This window comes from Grampus griseus (assembly GCF_964374135.1).
Source record: "Grampus griseus genome assembly, chromosome: 18".
Lineage (NCBI taxonomy): Eukaryota > Metazoa > Chordata > Mammalia > Artiodactyla > Delphinidae > Grampus > Grampus griseus.
This window is the reverse complement of record NC_139012.1, coordinates 79,482,981-79,500,159: the sequence shown is the minus strand read 5'-3', so window position 1 is coordinate 79,500,159 and position 17,179 is coordinate 79,482,981. Positions and strand designations below refer to the sequence as shown.

Below are 17,179 nucleotides of genomic sequence, written 5' to 3'. Positions count from 1 at the left end.
ACACTGATTTTACATATAATCTAGCAGTCACATGACAGCATCCCTTTTATCACTGTTCATATAAATCCACATTAATGATTCAAGTAAAATTTTGACAGATGCTCAGTATTATTTGTGTGGGAATTTTATCTTCCCTAATTTGAGAAATAGGTGGTGCTTTTGCCCTTTTAAAAAATTTGTGGTAAAATATATTTAACTTAAGATTTGCCACTTTCATCATGTCACGTGTACAGTGCAGTGGTATTAATTACATTCACAATGTTGTGCAGTCATCACCACCATCCCTTTCCAAATTCTTCGTCATCCCAAACAGAAACCCAACACCCACTTAGCAATAACTCTCAGTTTTGTTCTTCCCTCGTCCCTGGTAACCACGATTTTCCTTTCTGTCTCGACGAACGTGACTATTCTAGGTGGTCCATGTGGCTGGACTCGTGAAATACTTGTCCTTTTGTGTCTGGCTTGTTTCACTGAGCACATTTTCAAGGTTCATGTTGTAACGTGTACAGAACTGCCTGCCCTTTTGTGGCTGAAAAATATTCCATCGTGTGGATGGACCACATTTTGTCTATCCATCGACTACTCATGGACCTTAGGGTTGTTTCTGCCTTCTGTGAATAATATTGTAACTTAGTGTCCAACTATCTCTTTAAATCCCTGTTTTCAATTCTTCTGGATACATACCTGGGAGGCCAATGACTGGGCCACAGGGTAATTCTCTGTTTAGCTTTTGAGGAACCACCGTGTGTGTGTTTGTTGATAGACTTTATTTCTCAGAGCAGTTTTAGGTTCACAGCACAACTGAGCAGAAAATACAGACATTTCCCGTGTGCTCCCTGAGCCCACAAGCCTTCTGCACTATGGACACCGTGAAACAAAGTGGGACCTTTATTACAACCAGTAAACCTACACTGAGACGTTCTCATCCCCAGAGTCTACAGTGTACACTCGGAGTCATTCCTGGTGTTGCACGTTCTGTGGGTTTTGGTGCCTGTATAATGACACATATCCACCATTAGAATAAAGCAGAAGAGTTTCACTGCCCTAAAAGTCCTCTGTGCTCCACCTGGCAGCCACTGATCTTTTCACTGTCTCCATAGTTTTGTCTTTTCCAGGAGGTCACATGGTTGGAATCACACTGCGTGTGGTTTTTCAGATCAGCTTCTCTCACTTAGCAATATGCACTTAGGTTTTCTCCATGTCTTTTCACGGTTTCATAGCTCATTTCTTTTCAGCACTGAGAACATTCCACAGTATGGATGTACTACAGTTTGTCCACTCATCTACTGAAAGACAAGTTTTCAGCTTTAGCAGCTATGAATAAAGCCGCTATAAATGTTTTTGTTCAGGTTTCTGTGTGGACATAAGTTTTCAACTCATTTGGGTAAATGCCAAGGAGAGCATTTGTTGGGTCCTATGATAAAAGTGTAGTTAGCTCTGGGCTTCCCTGGTGGCGCAGTGGTTGAGAGTCCGCCTGCCGATGCAGGGGACACGGGTTCGTGCCCCGGTCCGGGAAGATCCCACATGCCGCGGAGCGGCTGGGCCCGTGAGCCATGGCCTCTGAGCCTGCGCGTCCGGAGCCTGTGCTCCGCAATGGGAGAGGCCACGGCAGTGAGAGGCCCGTGTACCGCAAAAAAAAAAAAAAAATGTAGTTAGCTCTGTAGAAACTGCAATCAGAAACTGAATACGTTGAAGTTGTAAACCCCAAAGTGAGGGTGTTAGAAGGTGGGGCTTTGGAAGGTCGTTAGGTCACGAGGATGGGGCCCACGCGAAGGGGATCACTGTCCCCACAGAAGGGACCCCGTCTGCCTTGTGAGGACACAGTGAGAAGACCTCTGGCTTTGAATCAGGAAGGGCCGCCCCCAAACACCATATCTGCTGGTACCTTGATGTTGGATCTTTCAGCCTCAAGAACCGGGAGAAAAAAAAATTGTGTTGTTTATAAGTCTACTTTATTCTGTTGCAGCAGCAGGAAAAGACCAAGACAACTGCCGGGCTGTCTTGCACAGCAGGTGTGCCGTTTGCATCCCGACGGGCCGCGGGTGAAGGTTCCTGTAGCTGCACAGCCTCAACAGCGTTTGCTGGCATTTGGGTTCCTCAGTGTTCTGGATTTTGGCCGTTCTCACAGGTGTATAGTGGCATCTCATTGCTGTTTTCTTTCTTTTTTTTTTTACCAAGGGGATCCATGTTTCTGTTTGTTTGTTTCTCTTTTGGCTGTGCCATGTGGCTTGCAGGATCTTAGTTCCCCGACCAGGGATTGAACCCAGGCCCTCAGCAGTGAAAGCGCTGAGACCGCCAGGGAAGTCCCCTATCTTAATCATTTTTAACTGCACAGTTCAGGGGTACTAGGTACCTCCATATTCTTGTGTGACCATCATCACAATCCACCTCCAGAACTTTTTCTTCGTTCCAAACAGAAACTCTGTCCCTACTGAGCGATGACAGACCGTTCCCTCCACCCCAGCCCGGGTCACCTCTATTCTACTTTGTGTCTCTACAAAGTAGGACGGCAGGCATTTTTATTTCTGTATGTGTCAACAAACATTTATAAACTCTACTGGGAATTACTGCTCATTACAGGACACCCTCAAACACAGTAACCACTGGAGGGCTCCAGGAGTGCTAGCTGTCACTGTTGCAATGTTTGTTCAGAATTTTGTACTTTCCAAACCAAAGTAAAAAAACACTGAAAAGTAGCACTAGATTTGCTGTAAAGCTCTCCTTCTTGAAAGACAGTTAGTATCTCCAGCTTTTGACAGGTGGTCCCCACATCTCGGTGTAAAGGGGGGACTCCATGTGATCAGAAGTCTGCTGCTTCTGGAGCAAAAGGACATGAACCACATGGAAGCTACTTGGCATTTCCCTGTTCTGCTTGTTGGTCACAAAAGACACTGTGATTGTCACATTACTTTCTGTTGCAGACACTACTGGACACTCATAAAGGTTTTCTTTCTTGCTCCATAAATGAGGTACCAGGTCACCAGAATGGCCAGCAGGAGCCATGTAGTCTGCCAGGGTCTGGCCATGGTCCCTCAGCTGGGAAGAAACAGGAAGCGTCCCCTCTTTGCCCTTCAAGGGGCCAAGGAGGTGGGAATTTTTATATTTTGTTGATTAGTGTATCCTGAGCTCCTAGAAAAGTGCCTAACATAGTCAATAAATGGAATCAATTTAAGAAGAAAAACCATACAATCATTTCAATGGATTAAAAAGAAATATTTTGGGGAATTTCCTGGTGGTCCAGTGGTTAAGATTCTGAGCTTCCACTGCAGGGGACACAGGTTTGATCCTCGGTCAGGGAACTAAGATCCCACATGCCATGTGGCCAAAAAAAAGAAAGAAAAAAAAGTCATTATAGCAAAGTTGCAGGATACAAGGTCATTTGCTATCCTATATGTCAGCAGTGAACAGGTGGAATTTTAAATTAAAAACAAAATACCACTTACATTAGCACCCTTCAAAATTAAATACTTAGGGGGTGGAGTCAAGATGGCAGAGTGGGAAGACGTGGAGTTAGGTCTCCCCACAACTAGGGTGTCTGCCGGCCGCTGGTGGGGGACTCTGACCCCCAAGAGATGGGAGGAACCCCCAAGTGAACTGGTAGGACGTAGGGAGACAGAGGGTGGAGGAGAAATGGAAGCCAGACAAGGTCAGCACCCCCTGAGGCCAGGGAGATCAGGAGAGGCAGGCAGGAGGGACACTCCCAGACCCCAGACCAGAGGAGCAGGAGAGGAGAGGAGGGCATCTGTGCTGAGCACTTGAGCCCAGGAAACCTGCTGGGCTCCCAGGTGAGGTCCCTGCCCTCTGAGACCAGGGTGGGGGGCACGCCTGGGCCCCTTCTGTTCCTTGAGCCTAAGCCCCAGCCCCCATAGCTCCCAGGGCTTTTTCCAGCCCTGTGGGCCCTGAGAATTGGCCCTGCCCACTGCCCAAACCTTGCCCTTCCTTAGGCCCCGCCCTCCACAGCCAAGGCCTTCCCCCCACCATTTTTTTTTTCTTTTTTTCCTTTCCCTCCTCCTCTTTTTTACTATTGTGGTACTGATGTACCTTCTGGTTGTTGATTCATCTATATTTTTATTTTTACATTCTTTCTAACATATCTGTTAGTTTCCTAGTCTAATTTTGGTTTTTTACTTTGTTATTTTTCTCTCTCTCTTTTTTTTTTTTTTGCCACCCCACGTGGCTTGCGGGATCTTGATTCGCGAGCCCGAGGTTGGGGGGAAGCTCCTGTGGTGGGACCTCCGAGTGCAAACCACTGGACTAACAGAGAACCTCAGACCCCAGGGAATATTCATTGGAGTGAGGTTTCACAGAGTTCCTCATCTCAGCACCAAGACCCAGCTCTCCCCAATAGCCTACAAACTCCAGTGTTGGAAGCCTCAGGCCAAACAAACAGTAAAACAGGGACACAATCCTACTCGTTAAAAAAAAAAAGAGAGACGGCAAAAAAATATGTCATAGATGAAAGAGCAAGATAAAAACCTACAAGGCCAAATAAATGAAGAGGAAATAGGCAATCTACCTGAAAAAGAATTCAGAGTAATGATAGTAAAGACGATCCAGAATCTCGGAAATAGAATGGAGGCACAGATTGAGAAAATACAAGAAATGTTTAACAAAGATCTAGAAGAACTAAAGAACAAACAAACAGAGATGAACAACACAGTAACTGAAATTAAAATTACTCTAGGGCTTCCCTGGTGGCACAGTGGTTAAGAATCTGCCTGCCAATGCAGGGGACATGGGTTCAAGCCCTGGTCCGGGAAGATCCCACATGCCGTGGAGCAACTAAGCCCATGCGCCACAACTATTGAGCCTGCACTCTAGAGCTCGCGAGCCACAACTACTGAGCCCGCGTGCCACAACTACTGAAACCCATGTGCCTAGAGCCCGTGCTCCACAACAAGAGACGCCACTTCAATGAGAAGCCCGTGCACCACAATGAAGAGTAACCCCCACTTGCCACAACTAGAGGAAGCCTGTGCACATCAACGAAGACCAAATGCAGCCAAAAATAGATAAATAAAATAAATAAATTAAAAAAATACTCTAGAAGGAATCAATATTAAAATAACTGAGGCAGAAGAATGAATAAGTGAGCAGGAAGACAGAATGGTGGAAATAACTGCCAAGGAGCAGAATAAAGAAAAAAAGAATGAAAAGAATTGAAGACAGTTTCAGAGACCTCTGGGACAACACTAAACGCACCAACATTCGAATTATAGGGGTCCCAGAAGAAGAAGAGGAAAATAAATGGTCTGAGAAAATATTTGAAGAGATTATAGTTGAAAACTTCCCTAACATGGGAAAGGAAATAGTCACCCAAGTCCAGGAAGCAAAGAGAGTCCCATACAGGATAAACCCTAGGAGCAACACACCAACACACATATTAATCAAACTAACAAAGATTAAATTCAAAGAAAAAATATTAAAAGCAGCAAGGGAAAAACAAAAAATAACATACAAAATAATCTCCAGAAGGTTAGCAGCTGATTTCTCAGTGGAAACTCTGCAGGCCAGAAGAGAGTGGCAGAATATACTTAAAGTGATGAAAGAGAAAAACCTACAACCAAGATTGCTCTACCCAGCAAGGATCTCATTCAGATTCCATGGAGAAGTCAAAAGCTTTTCAGACAAACAAGAGCTAAGAGAATTCAGCACCACCAAACCAGCTTTACAACAAATGCTAAAGAAACTTCTCTAAGCGGGAAACACAAGAGAAGAAAAAGACCCACAAAAACAAACCCAAAACAATTAAGAAAATGGTAATAGGAACATACATATCGATAATAACCTTTAATGTAAATGGATTAAATGCTCCAACCAAAAGACAAAGACTGGCTGAATTGATACAAAAACAAGACCCATATATATGCTGTCTACAAGAGACCCACTTCAGACCTAGGAACACATACAGACTGAAGGTGAAGGGATGGAAAAAGATATTCCATGAAAATGGAAATCAAAAGAAAGCTGCAGTAGCAACACTCATATCAGATAAAATAGACTTTAAAATAAAGACTGTTACAAGAGATAAGGAGGGACACTACATAATGATCAAAGGATCAATCCAAGAAGGCAATATAACAATTATAAATGTTTATGTACCTAACATAGGAGCACCCTAAAACATGAGGCAAATGCTAACAGCCATGAAAGAAGAAATCAACAGTAATACAATAAGAGTAGGGGACTTCAACACCCCACTTACACCAATGGACGTGTCATCCAAACAGAAAATAAATAAGGAAACACAAGCTTTAAATGACACAATAGACCAGATAGATCTAATAGATATTTATAGAACAATCCACCCAAAAATGGTAGAATACACTTTCTTCTCAAGTGCACATGGAACATTCTCCAGGATAGATCACATATTGGGTCACAAATCAAGCCTTGGAAAATTTAAGAAAATTGAAATTGTATCAAGCATCTTTTCTGACCACAATGCTATGAGATTGGACATCAATTACAGGAAAAAAACTGCAAAAAACACAAATATATGGCGGCTAAATACTGTGCTACTAAATAACCAAGAGATCACTGAAGAAATCAAAGAAGAAATAAAAAAATACATAGAAACAAATGACAATGAAAACAGGAAGACCCAAAACCTATGGGATGCAGCAATAACAGTTCTAAGAGGGAAGTTTATAGCAATTCAATCTCACCTCAAGAAACAAGAAAAATCTCAAATAAACAATCTAACCCTACACTTAAAACAATGAGAGAAAAGAGAACAAATAAAGCCCAAAGTCAGTAGAAGGAAAGAAATCATAAAGATCAGAGCAGAAATAAATGAAATACAAATGAAGAAAACTATAGCAAAGATCAATAAAACTAAAAGCTGTTTCTTTGAGAAGATAAACAAAATTGATAAACCCTTAGTGAGACGCATCAAGAAAAAAAGAGAGAGGACACAAATCAATAAAATTAGAAATGAAAAAGGAGAAATCACAACTGATACTGCAGGAAAACAAAGGATTATAGGAGACTACTACAAACAACTATATGCCAATAAAATGGACAATCACAAAGAAATGGACAAATTCTTGGAAAGGTACAATTTTCCAAGACTGAACCAGGAAGAATTAGAAAATATAAACAGACCTATCACAAGTAATGAAATTGAAACCATAATTAAAAATCTTCCAACAAACAAAAGTCCAGGACCAGGTGGCTTCACAGGCGAATTCTGTCAAACATTTAGGGAAGAGCTAACACTGACCCTTCTCAAACTCTTCCAAAAAATTGCAGAGGGAGGAAGGAACACTCCCAGATTAATTCTACAAAGCCACCACCACCCTGATACCAGAACCAGAAAAAGATATCACAAAAAAATAAAATTATAGACCAATATTACTGATGAACATAAATGCAAAAATCCTGAACAAAATACTAGCAAACAGAATCCAACAGCACATTAAAAGGATCATACACCATGATTAAGTGGGATTTATCCCAGGGAGGCAAGGATTCTTCAATATACGCAAATCAATCAATGTGATACACCACATTAACAAATTAAGGAATAAAAAACATATGATCATCTCAAAAGATGCAGAAAAAGCTTTTGACAAAATTCAACACCCATTTATGATAAAAACTCTCCAGAAAATGGGCATAGAGGGAACCTACTTCAACATAATAAAGGCCATGTTATGACAAACCCACAGCAAGCATCATACTCAGTGGTGAAACACTGAAAGCATTTCCACTAGGATCAGGAACAAGACAAGGATGTCCACTCTCGCCACTCTTATTCAACATAGTTTCGGAATTCCTAGCCACAGCAATCAGAGAAGAAAAAGAAATAAAAGGAATACAAATTGGAAAAGAAGAAATAAAACTGTCACTTTTTGAGGATGACATGATACTATACACTATACATAGAAAATCCTAGAGATGCCACCAGAAAACTACTAGAATTAATCAATTAAGCATTAATTCATTAATGAATGAATTTGGTAAGGTTGCAGGATACAAAATTAGTGCACAGAAATCTCTTGCATTCCTATACACCAACAACAAAAAATCAGAAAGAGAAATTAAGGAAACACTCCCATTTACCGTTGCAACAAAAAGAATAAAATACCTAGGAATAAACCTGCCTGAGGAGGCAAAAGACTTGTACTCAGAAAACTATAAAACACTGATGAAAGAAATCAAAGATGACATAAACAGATGGAGAGATATACCATGTTCTTGGATTAGAAGAATCAATATTGTGAAAATGACTATACTACCCAAAGCAATCTACAGATTCAATGCAATCCCTATCAAACTACCAATGGCATTCTTCACAGAATTAGAACAAAAAAAATTTTACAATTCATATAGAAACACAAAAGACCCCGAATAGCTAAAGCAATCTGGAGAAAGAAAAACGGAGATGGAGGAATCAGGCTCCCCGACTTCAAACTATACCACAAAGCTACAGTAATGAAGACAGTATGGTACTGGCACAAAAACAGAAATATAGATAAATATAGATAAATGGTACAGGATAGAATGCCCAGAGATAAACCCACGCACATATGGGCACCAAATTTATGACAAAGGAGGCAAGAACATACAATGGAGAAAAGACAGCCTCTCCATACAATGGAGAAAAGACAGTGGTGTTGGGAGGGCTTCCCTGGTGGCGCAGTGGTTGGGAGTCTGCCTGTTGGTGTGGGGGGCATGGGTTCGGGCCCTGGCCCGGGGGGATCCCACATGCCGCGGAGCGGCTGGGCCCATGCACCACAACTGCTGAGCCTGAGCTCTGGAGACTGCGGGCCACAGCTGCTGAGCCCATGTGCCACGGTTGCTGAGGCCTGCACGCCTGGAGCCCGTGCTCCGCAGTAGGGGAGGCCGCGGCAGTGGGGGGCCCACACGCCGCGGCGGGGGGTGGCCCCTGCTCGCCACAGCTGGAGGGAGCCCGTGCACAGCAGCGGGGAGCCAACACAGCCAAAAATAAGTAAATAGATAAATTTATATAAATAAATAAATAAATAAATAAATAAGTGGTGTTGGGAAAACTGGACAGCTACATGTAAAAGAATAAAATTAGAACACTCCCTAACACCATACACAAAAATAAACTCCAAATGGATTAGAGACCTAAATGTAAGACCAGACACTATAAAACTCTTAGAGGAAAACATAGGAAAAACACTCTTTGACATAAACCACAGCAAGATCTTTTTTGACCCACCTATTAGAGTAACGGAAAAAAAACAAAAATAAACAAATGGGACTTAATTAAACTTAAAAGCTTTTGCACAGCAAAGGAAACCATAAACAAGACAAAAAGACAACCCTCAGAATGGGAGAAAATATTTGCAAATGAAACAACAGACAAAGGATTAATCTCCAAAATATGCAAACAGCTCATGGAGCTCACTATCAAAAAAACAAACAATCCAGTTAAAAAATGGGCAGAAGACCTAAATAGACATTTCACCAAGGAAGACATACAGATGGCCAAGAGGCACATGAAAAGATGCTCAACATCACTAATTATTAGAGAAATGCAAATCAGAACTACAATGAGGTATCACCTCATGCCAATCAGAATGGCCATTATCAAAAAAGCTAGAAACAGTAAATGATGGAAAGGGTGTGGTGAAAAGGGAACCTTCCTGCACTGTCGGTCGGAATGTAAACTGATACAATCACTATGGGAAACAGTATGGAGGTTCCTTAAAAAAACTAAAAACAGAACTACCCTGTGACCCAGCAATCCCACTGCTGGGTATATACCCTGAGAAAACCATAATTCAAAATGAGACGTGCACCACAGTGTTCACTGCAGCAATATTTACAATAGCCAGGACATGGAACCAACCTAGATGTCTATCAACAGATGAATAGACGAAGAAGATGTGGCACATATATACAATGGAATATTACTCAGCCATAAAAAGAGATGAAATTGAGTTATTTGTAGTGAGGTGGATGGACCTAGAGTCTGTCATACAGAGTGAAGTAAGTCAGAGAAAAACAAATACTGTATGCTAATGCATATATATGGAATCTAAAAAAAAAAAAAAAAAAAGGAACTGATGAACCTAGTTGCAGGGCAGGAAAATAAAGAGGTAGACATAGAGAATGGACTTGGTGACATGGGGTGGGAGGGTGAAGCTGGGGCAAAGTGAGAGTAGCATCAACATATATACATTACTGAATGTAAAATAGTTGGCTGGCGGAAGCAGCAGCATAGTACAGGGAGATTGGCTTGGTGCTTTGCGATGACCTAGAGGGGTGGGATAGGGAGGGTGGGAGGGAGGCTCAAGAGGGAGGGGATATGGGGACATGTGTATGCAAATGGCTGATTCGCTTTGTTGTGCAACAGAAATTAACACTGTATTGTGAAGGAATTATACTCCAATAAAGATCTATTAAAAAAACCAAAAAAACAAAATTAAATACTTACATATAAATTTAACAAAATATGTACAAGATCTATATGAGGAAAACTACAAACCTCTAATAAATGAAATCAGAGAAGAACTAAATAAATGGAGAGATAGCCCATGTTCACCGATAGAAAGACTCAATATTGTCACCATGTCAGTCTTCCCAACTTGATCTATAGATTCAATGGCATCCCAACCAACATCCTAGCAAGTTATTTTGTCGATATGGACAAACTGATTTTTAAGTTTATGAGGAGAGGGAAAAGACCTAGAAGAGTCAACACAATACTGAAGAAGAACAACGTTGGAGGACTGATGCTACCTCACTACCAGACTTACCATAAATTTACAGTAATCAAGACACTGTGGTATTGGTGAAATAATAGACAAATAGATCAATGGAAAAGAATAGACAGCCCAGAAATAGACCCTCATGGGTATAGATCAACTGATCTTTGACAAAGGAACAAAGACAATACAATGGAGCAAAGATAATCCCTTCAACTGAGGGTGCTCAAATAACTGGACATCCACATACAAAAAAGAATCTCGATACAGAACTTACACTCTTCACAAAAATTAACTCAACATAGATCACAGGCCTAAATGTAAAATGCCAAACTATAAAACTTCTAGGAGATAACATAGCAGAAAACTCAGCTGACCTTGGGTATGGAAATGACTCTTTAGATATAACACCAGAGGCACCGTCCTTGAGAGACATCAAAGATAAAGTGGATTCCATTAAAATGAAAAACTTGTGCTCTGGGAAAGACAGTGGCAGGAGAACAAGAAGACAAGCCACAGACTGGGAGAAAATATTTGCAAAAGGTGTGTCTCATAAAGGACTGTTAGCCAAGATGTACAAAGGACTCTTCAAAACAGAACAATAAGAAAACACACAACCTATCTGACACATTGTAAATCAACTATATTTTAAAAAAAAAAAGGGGGGGACTTCCCTTGTGGTCCATTGGTTAAGAATCCATCTTCCAATGCAAGGGACACAGGTTCAATCCCTGGTCTGAGAAGAGCCCACATGCCACAGAGCAACTAAGCCCATGTGTCACAACTACTGAGCCTGCACTCTAGAGCCTGCGAGCCACAACTACTGAAGCCTGCACACCTAGAGCCTGTGCTCCACAACAAGAGATGCCACCACAAGGAGAAGCCCGCGCACCACAACGAAGAGTAGCCCCCATGTGTAGCAACAAAGACCCAATGCAGCCAAAAATAAAATGAAATTATAAAATATAATAGTAATAATAAATAAATAAAGGGACTTCCCTGGTGGTCCAGTGGTTAAGAATCTGCCTTCCAATGCAGGGGACCCAGGTTCAAGCACTGGTCAAGGAACTAAGATCCCACATGCTGCAGGGAAACTAAGCCTGAGCACCACAACTACTGAGCCTGTGAGCCACAACTAAAGAGAAGTCCATGCGCCACAAGGAAGAGCCCACGTGCTGCAACTAAGACCCGATGCAACCAAAAATAAATAAATAAAGTATTTTTTTAAAAGAGAAAGAAAATACACAACCTGATTTAAAAAATGGGCCAAAGACCTTAACAGACACCTCATCAAAGAAGATATTCAGATGGCAAATAAGCATATGAGAAGATGCTCCACATTATATGTCATTATGGGAATGCAAATAAAAATAGCAATACGATACCACCCCTACTAGAATGGCCAAAATCTGGAACACTGACAACACCAAATGCTGGAGGGTATGGAGCAGCAGGAACTCTCACTCACTGCTGGTGGGAACGCACAATGGTGCAGCCACTTTTTTTTTTTTAAATAAATTTATTTATTGACTTATTTTTGGCTGTGTTGGGTCTTTGTTGCTGCGCGCGGGCTTTCCATAGTTCCGGCGAGCGGGGGCTATTCTTCATTGTGGTGCACGGGCTTCTCACTGTGGTGTCTTCTCCTGTTGTGGAGCACGGGCTCTAAGCATGTGGGCTCCAGTAGTTGTGGTGCGCGGGCTTCAGCAGTTGTGGCGCACGGGCTTAGTTGCTCCGCAGCATGTGGGATCTTCCCGGACCAGGGCTCGAACCCGTGTCCCCTGCATTGGCAGGAGGATTCTCAACCACTGCGCCACCAGGGAAGCCCCAGTGCAGCCACTTTGGAAGACAGTTCGGCAGTTTCTAAAAAACTAAACCTACTCTTACCATATGATCCAGTAACCATGCTCCTTGGTAATGACCCAAATGAGCTGAAAACTTACGTCCATGCAAAAACCTGCACACAGATGTTTATAGCAGCTTCCTTCCTAATTGCCAAACTTGAAACAACTAACATGTCCTTCAGTAGGTGAGTGGATGAATAAACTGTGGTGCATCCAGACAGTGTAATATTAGTGTGAAAAACGAGCTATGATGTCATGAAAAGGCATGGAGGAAACTTAAATGTAAGTTATGAAGAGAAAGCACCCAATCTGAGAAGGTTTCATGCAATATGATTCCACCATTATGACATTCTGAAAAAGGCAAGGCTACGGAGACAACAAAACGAAAAGATCAGTGGTTGCCAGGGGATGTGTGGGGAGAGGGATGAACAACCAGAGCACAGAAGACTTTTAGGGCAGTGAAAATACTCTGTGTGATACTATAATTATACATGTTTATAAACCCATAGAACGTACAACTCCAAGAATGAACCCTACAGTAAACTATGGGTTTAGGGTGATTATGACGTGTCAGTGTAGGTTCATCAACCGTAACAAATGTATCCCTACAGTGGGAAATGTTGGTATCCGTGGATGATACACGTGGCGGGGGCGGGTCTATGGGAACTCTCTGTGCCTTCCTCTTCATTTTGCTGTAAACCTAAAGCTGCCATGGAAAAATAAAGGCCTAAAAAAAAAGAAAGTTTCTCAACCTAATAAAGGGTTTATTATTCAGAGTTTGATGCAGACAACAGGTGCCCTTCAGGTATTCTAATCAGGAGAGGATTGTTACCTACGTGTATTTGTCTCCCCACACCCATTCTCCACTTTCTTCCATCTTGCCCTCTGATCTGCGAAGGTGCACGTGCATGGACCACACCACACAGGCTCCTGTGCCTTCTGACCTCCAGTTGAGTCTGGAAGGAAACTGGAGGGAAGAATAATGTTGCTAGATAAGATATGGATGTCCAGTTAAACTTGGATTTCAGATAAGCAATGAAAAATTTTTTAGTGTAAGTATGCACCAGGCAAGGTTTGGAACACATTTATGCTAAAATATCATTCGTTGTTTAACTGAAACTCAAAATGAGCTAGGTGTCTTTTTTTCCGTTTGCTAAACTTGACAACACTAGGGAGGAAGGAAAGTGAAGTGGAAACATCCCCGTGGGGTCACTGTGGTTCAGCTGAGTCCCTTGACCAAAGGCCACAGTTCCACCTCGAAGCCTCTCGTTCAGCTTTCTCCCTCCGGGTCGGGTACCACCCCGCTGGCGTCCTCAGGGCACACTCAGTCCCTGGCTCTACATGACATTCTCCTCTGTGGTTTCCCTCCACCTTGTAGTTTCCCTTCATCCTTTAAAATAGTACTTTTATTAAAACGTCATCCAGTTACTGAATGTCTTATGAGGACGCTCACTGATACAGGATTCAGTACTAGGAACTAGGTGCTTTTAACATCACGGAAGGGTTGGAGGAGTGGAAACTAGGCTGTGATGGCTAATTTAACATACCAGTTTCTCTGGATTATGGGGTGCCCAGATATTTGGTTACACATTATTCTGAGTGTGTCTTGAAGGGTGTTTCTGGACAAGGTTGGTATTGGAACCGGCAGTCTGAGTACAGCAGATATAGCCCCCGTCCCCAGTGAAGGTGCCCTGCCCCCAGTGAAGCGGGGTCTCAGTCAAGGCACTGAAGGCCCGGCGAAAATACAGAGGCCGAGCGAGGGAGTGTTCCATCTCCGCCTGACTGTCTTCAGCCTGGGATGCTGGTCCTCACCTGTCTTGGGACCAGGACTCAGAATGCAACTTACATCATCTCTCTGTTCCTAGGCCGCAGGATTTGGACTAGATTTAGAGCATGACCTCCCCTCTTCTCAAGTCTTGGGACGCAGCTGCAGCTGTCCTGTCGGCTGTCTCTGGCTGCCAGCTTGCTGAGTGCAGACAGTCACGGAGCCAATTCCTTAAGGTCTCTCGGTCTCTGTTTCTCTCCACCTACCCTATTGGTTCTGTTTCTCTGGAGAACCCTGACTAATAGATTTTGGTGCCAAGAGTGGCTCTAGAGGAGCAGAGTATTAAAGATGAGTTTTCTGAATTGGTCTGCAGTTTCTAGAATTGGCCCCTAATCTAATTATATAAAGACGCTAATGACTCTAGTTCCAGTAGTAAACAGTTTACCAATGGTCCATGGTGTGACCTGGCGATCGAGACGCACAAAATATATCCATTGGATACTCCTAACAGATCGCCTGTGAGAAGCAAGGAGGCAGATGACTGTGTATATGATATTTGTGAGCATTCTCTTCCTCTGCAATCTCTTGTATTTTTATTTATTTATTTTTTATTAATTGATATTGAGTACAGTTGCTCTACAATGTTGTGCTACTTTCTGCTGTGCAGCAAAGTGAATCAGTTATAGGTACACACATATCCACTCTAGTTTGGATGTCCTTCCCTTCTAGGTCACCACAGAGCACTGAGTAGAGTCCCCTACGCTATGCAGTAGGTTCTCATTACTTATCTATTTTACACATAGCAGTGTGTATATGTCAATCCCAATCTCCCAGTTCATCCCACCTCCCTTCCCTCCTTGGTAACTGTAAGTTTGTTTCCGACATCTGTGACTCTGTTTCTGCTTTGCAAGTAAGTTCATTCGTATCATTTTCCTAGATTCCACAAATAAGCAATGTTATATGATATTCGTTTTTCTCTGTCTGACTTACTTCACTCTGTATGACAATCTCTAGGTCCATCCATGCTGCTGCAAATGGCATAGTTTCGTTCTTTTTCATGGCTGAGTAATATTCCACTGTATAGATGTGCCACATCTTCTTTACCCATCCCTCTGTTGATGGACATTTAGGTTGCTTCCATGTCCTGGCTACTGTAAATATTTGCAAGCATTGTGGAAAAACTAATGAACATAATGAGATCGACTAGTTGCTGGACAAAGTAGTGGAAGAAAAGGGTGAGTTCAGGTACTCAGACTCCCAGCTCAAGTGTTGTATAATGAGCCGAAGGTGGCTGTGTCTTCCCTGAAGGAGACCCTTATCTCTTGTAGCGCCAGGGCTGAAGTGGCTGAAAACAAAAAAGCACAGTCTCCTCCTGTGACTTACAGTGAAGCACAAGGCAAGCTGAACTGCCAGTCGCACAGTGTTTGCTGTGGAGGTGAGGGTGCTGCTTTGCGAGCATGGGATTCTGCGAGGTGGAACGGGGGGGTGGGAAGACCCTGGGGAAGGTGGAGACACTGAGCCCCGAGTTCTGATGAGTCTTTTTGACAGGTGGAGAGCCCCACACCCCGTGGAAGTAGCCCCCCGGCCCCCATCCCCTTCCCCGGTGGAGTCGGGCTCTTTGCCCCTGCCTGGCCTGAGGCAGTTCACAGGGGGTTCTCCTCAGGAGCCATCGCCTCGCCACCCTAGCCCCGTGACTCGCTAGTCATGTACCAACGGGTAGCTAAAGGGGGGGTACGAAGTGTGGCCCCTGAGGAGGTGCACTGCACTCCAAAGAACTCCTTGAGTCTCTAATTTTACAGCCAGGAGTCTGGGGGAAGGGTGGGGACGGACACTGAGAGGCTGGGAGAACGGTGGAGGGAATGTGAGTCCAGATCAGGCTAATTTATTGATTCGAGTGCACGAAGCAGAGAATCTACACTGAACGCTGCTGCCTCGGAGTTGGAAAACGCTATCTGGTTGGTTGGCTGAAACGTGGACCAAAAGTTGCCCGAATCGTGAGCTGGAAATAGCAGAACTGCCTTAGTTTAATGAAGAGGCAGGGAGACAAAGGCTTAGGGAGATTCAAATGTTAAGAGTGGATTTGTCTTTTAAGACGTACTCACCAGCACTGGGAAGGTCCAGAACACCTACCTTTCACTAATACTGGAAGAAATACATTTGTGAGGGGAGAGCTGTCACCCTTGAAGAGCTCCGTGGTCACTCTTCTCTGTCGGCCGGACCTTCCAGTGGGAACTGCAGTCATGCTTTGGGAAACCGAAATGCCAGGGAATAACTGGATCCCAGGTGGGAGGGGCCCACTGCCAAAGGCTAGTTGATGGTGTTCCTACAAATAAGATAGATAGGAAGACTATTGCGTCCTTACTTTATGTGTAGAATCAGAAAATTTCTAGGTCAGTTGAATAGAAGTCTCACCTGAATCAGAAAATCAGGGCGTCATGGCCCGTCAATCAGTTCCCACACTTGAGCTAGTTTACAGGCTCAGGGCCCTTGAATGAACAAGAGAACAGGTCCTCAGAGCAAGGTTCCCAGGTCACTGCCTGAAATTCATGCTGTTAATCTTCCTCCCAGCCTTCACCAAAGGCACCGATGGCCTTTTACCAGGTTCACTGTGCTTTAGGGAAAAGGAAATGATCAGACTTTTCAGGGACTACTGGACACTGGCTCTGAATGGACACTGATTTCAGGAGAACCCATGTCCCTGTGGCCCCCCAGTCAGAGTAGGGGCTTGTGGAGGTCAGGTGATCAATGGAGGTTTAGCTCACGTCTTTCACACAGTGAGCCCCGTGGGTGAGCCCCATGGGTCCCCAAACACATCTTGTGTTTTTCTCCCAGTTCCACAATGCATAATTGGAATAGACAGCAGCTGACTGTACCCCTTTACTGGTTCC

At 43.3% G+C, this 17,179-nt stretch overlaps 1 long non-coding RNA gene across 1 annotated transcript; it reads right to left on the bottom strand.

The window, feature by feature from the left end:
* Nucleotides 1-13,367: 13,367 nt before the first annotated feature.
* On the bottom strand, nt 13,368-16,777 carry LOC309836185. The gene is made up of 4 exons (XR_014298119.1): nt 16,704-16,777; nt 16,422-16,614; nt 15,282-15,442; nt 13,368-13,493 (listed from the first exon to the last, which is right to left on the bottom strand). It is a non-coding gene; the product is annotated as an uncharacterized lncRNA (long non-coding RNA).
* Between the last annotated feature and the right edge of the window lie 402 nt (nt 16,778-17,179).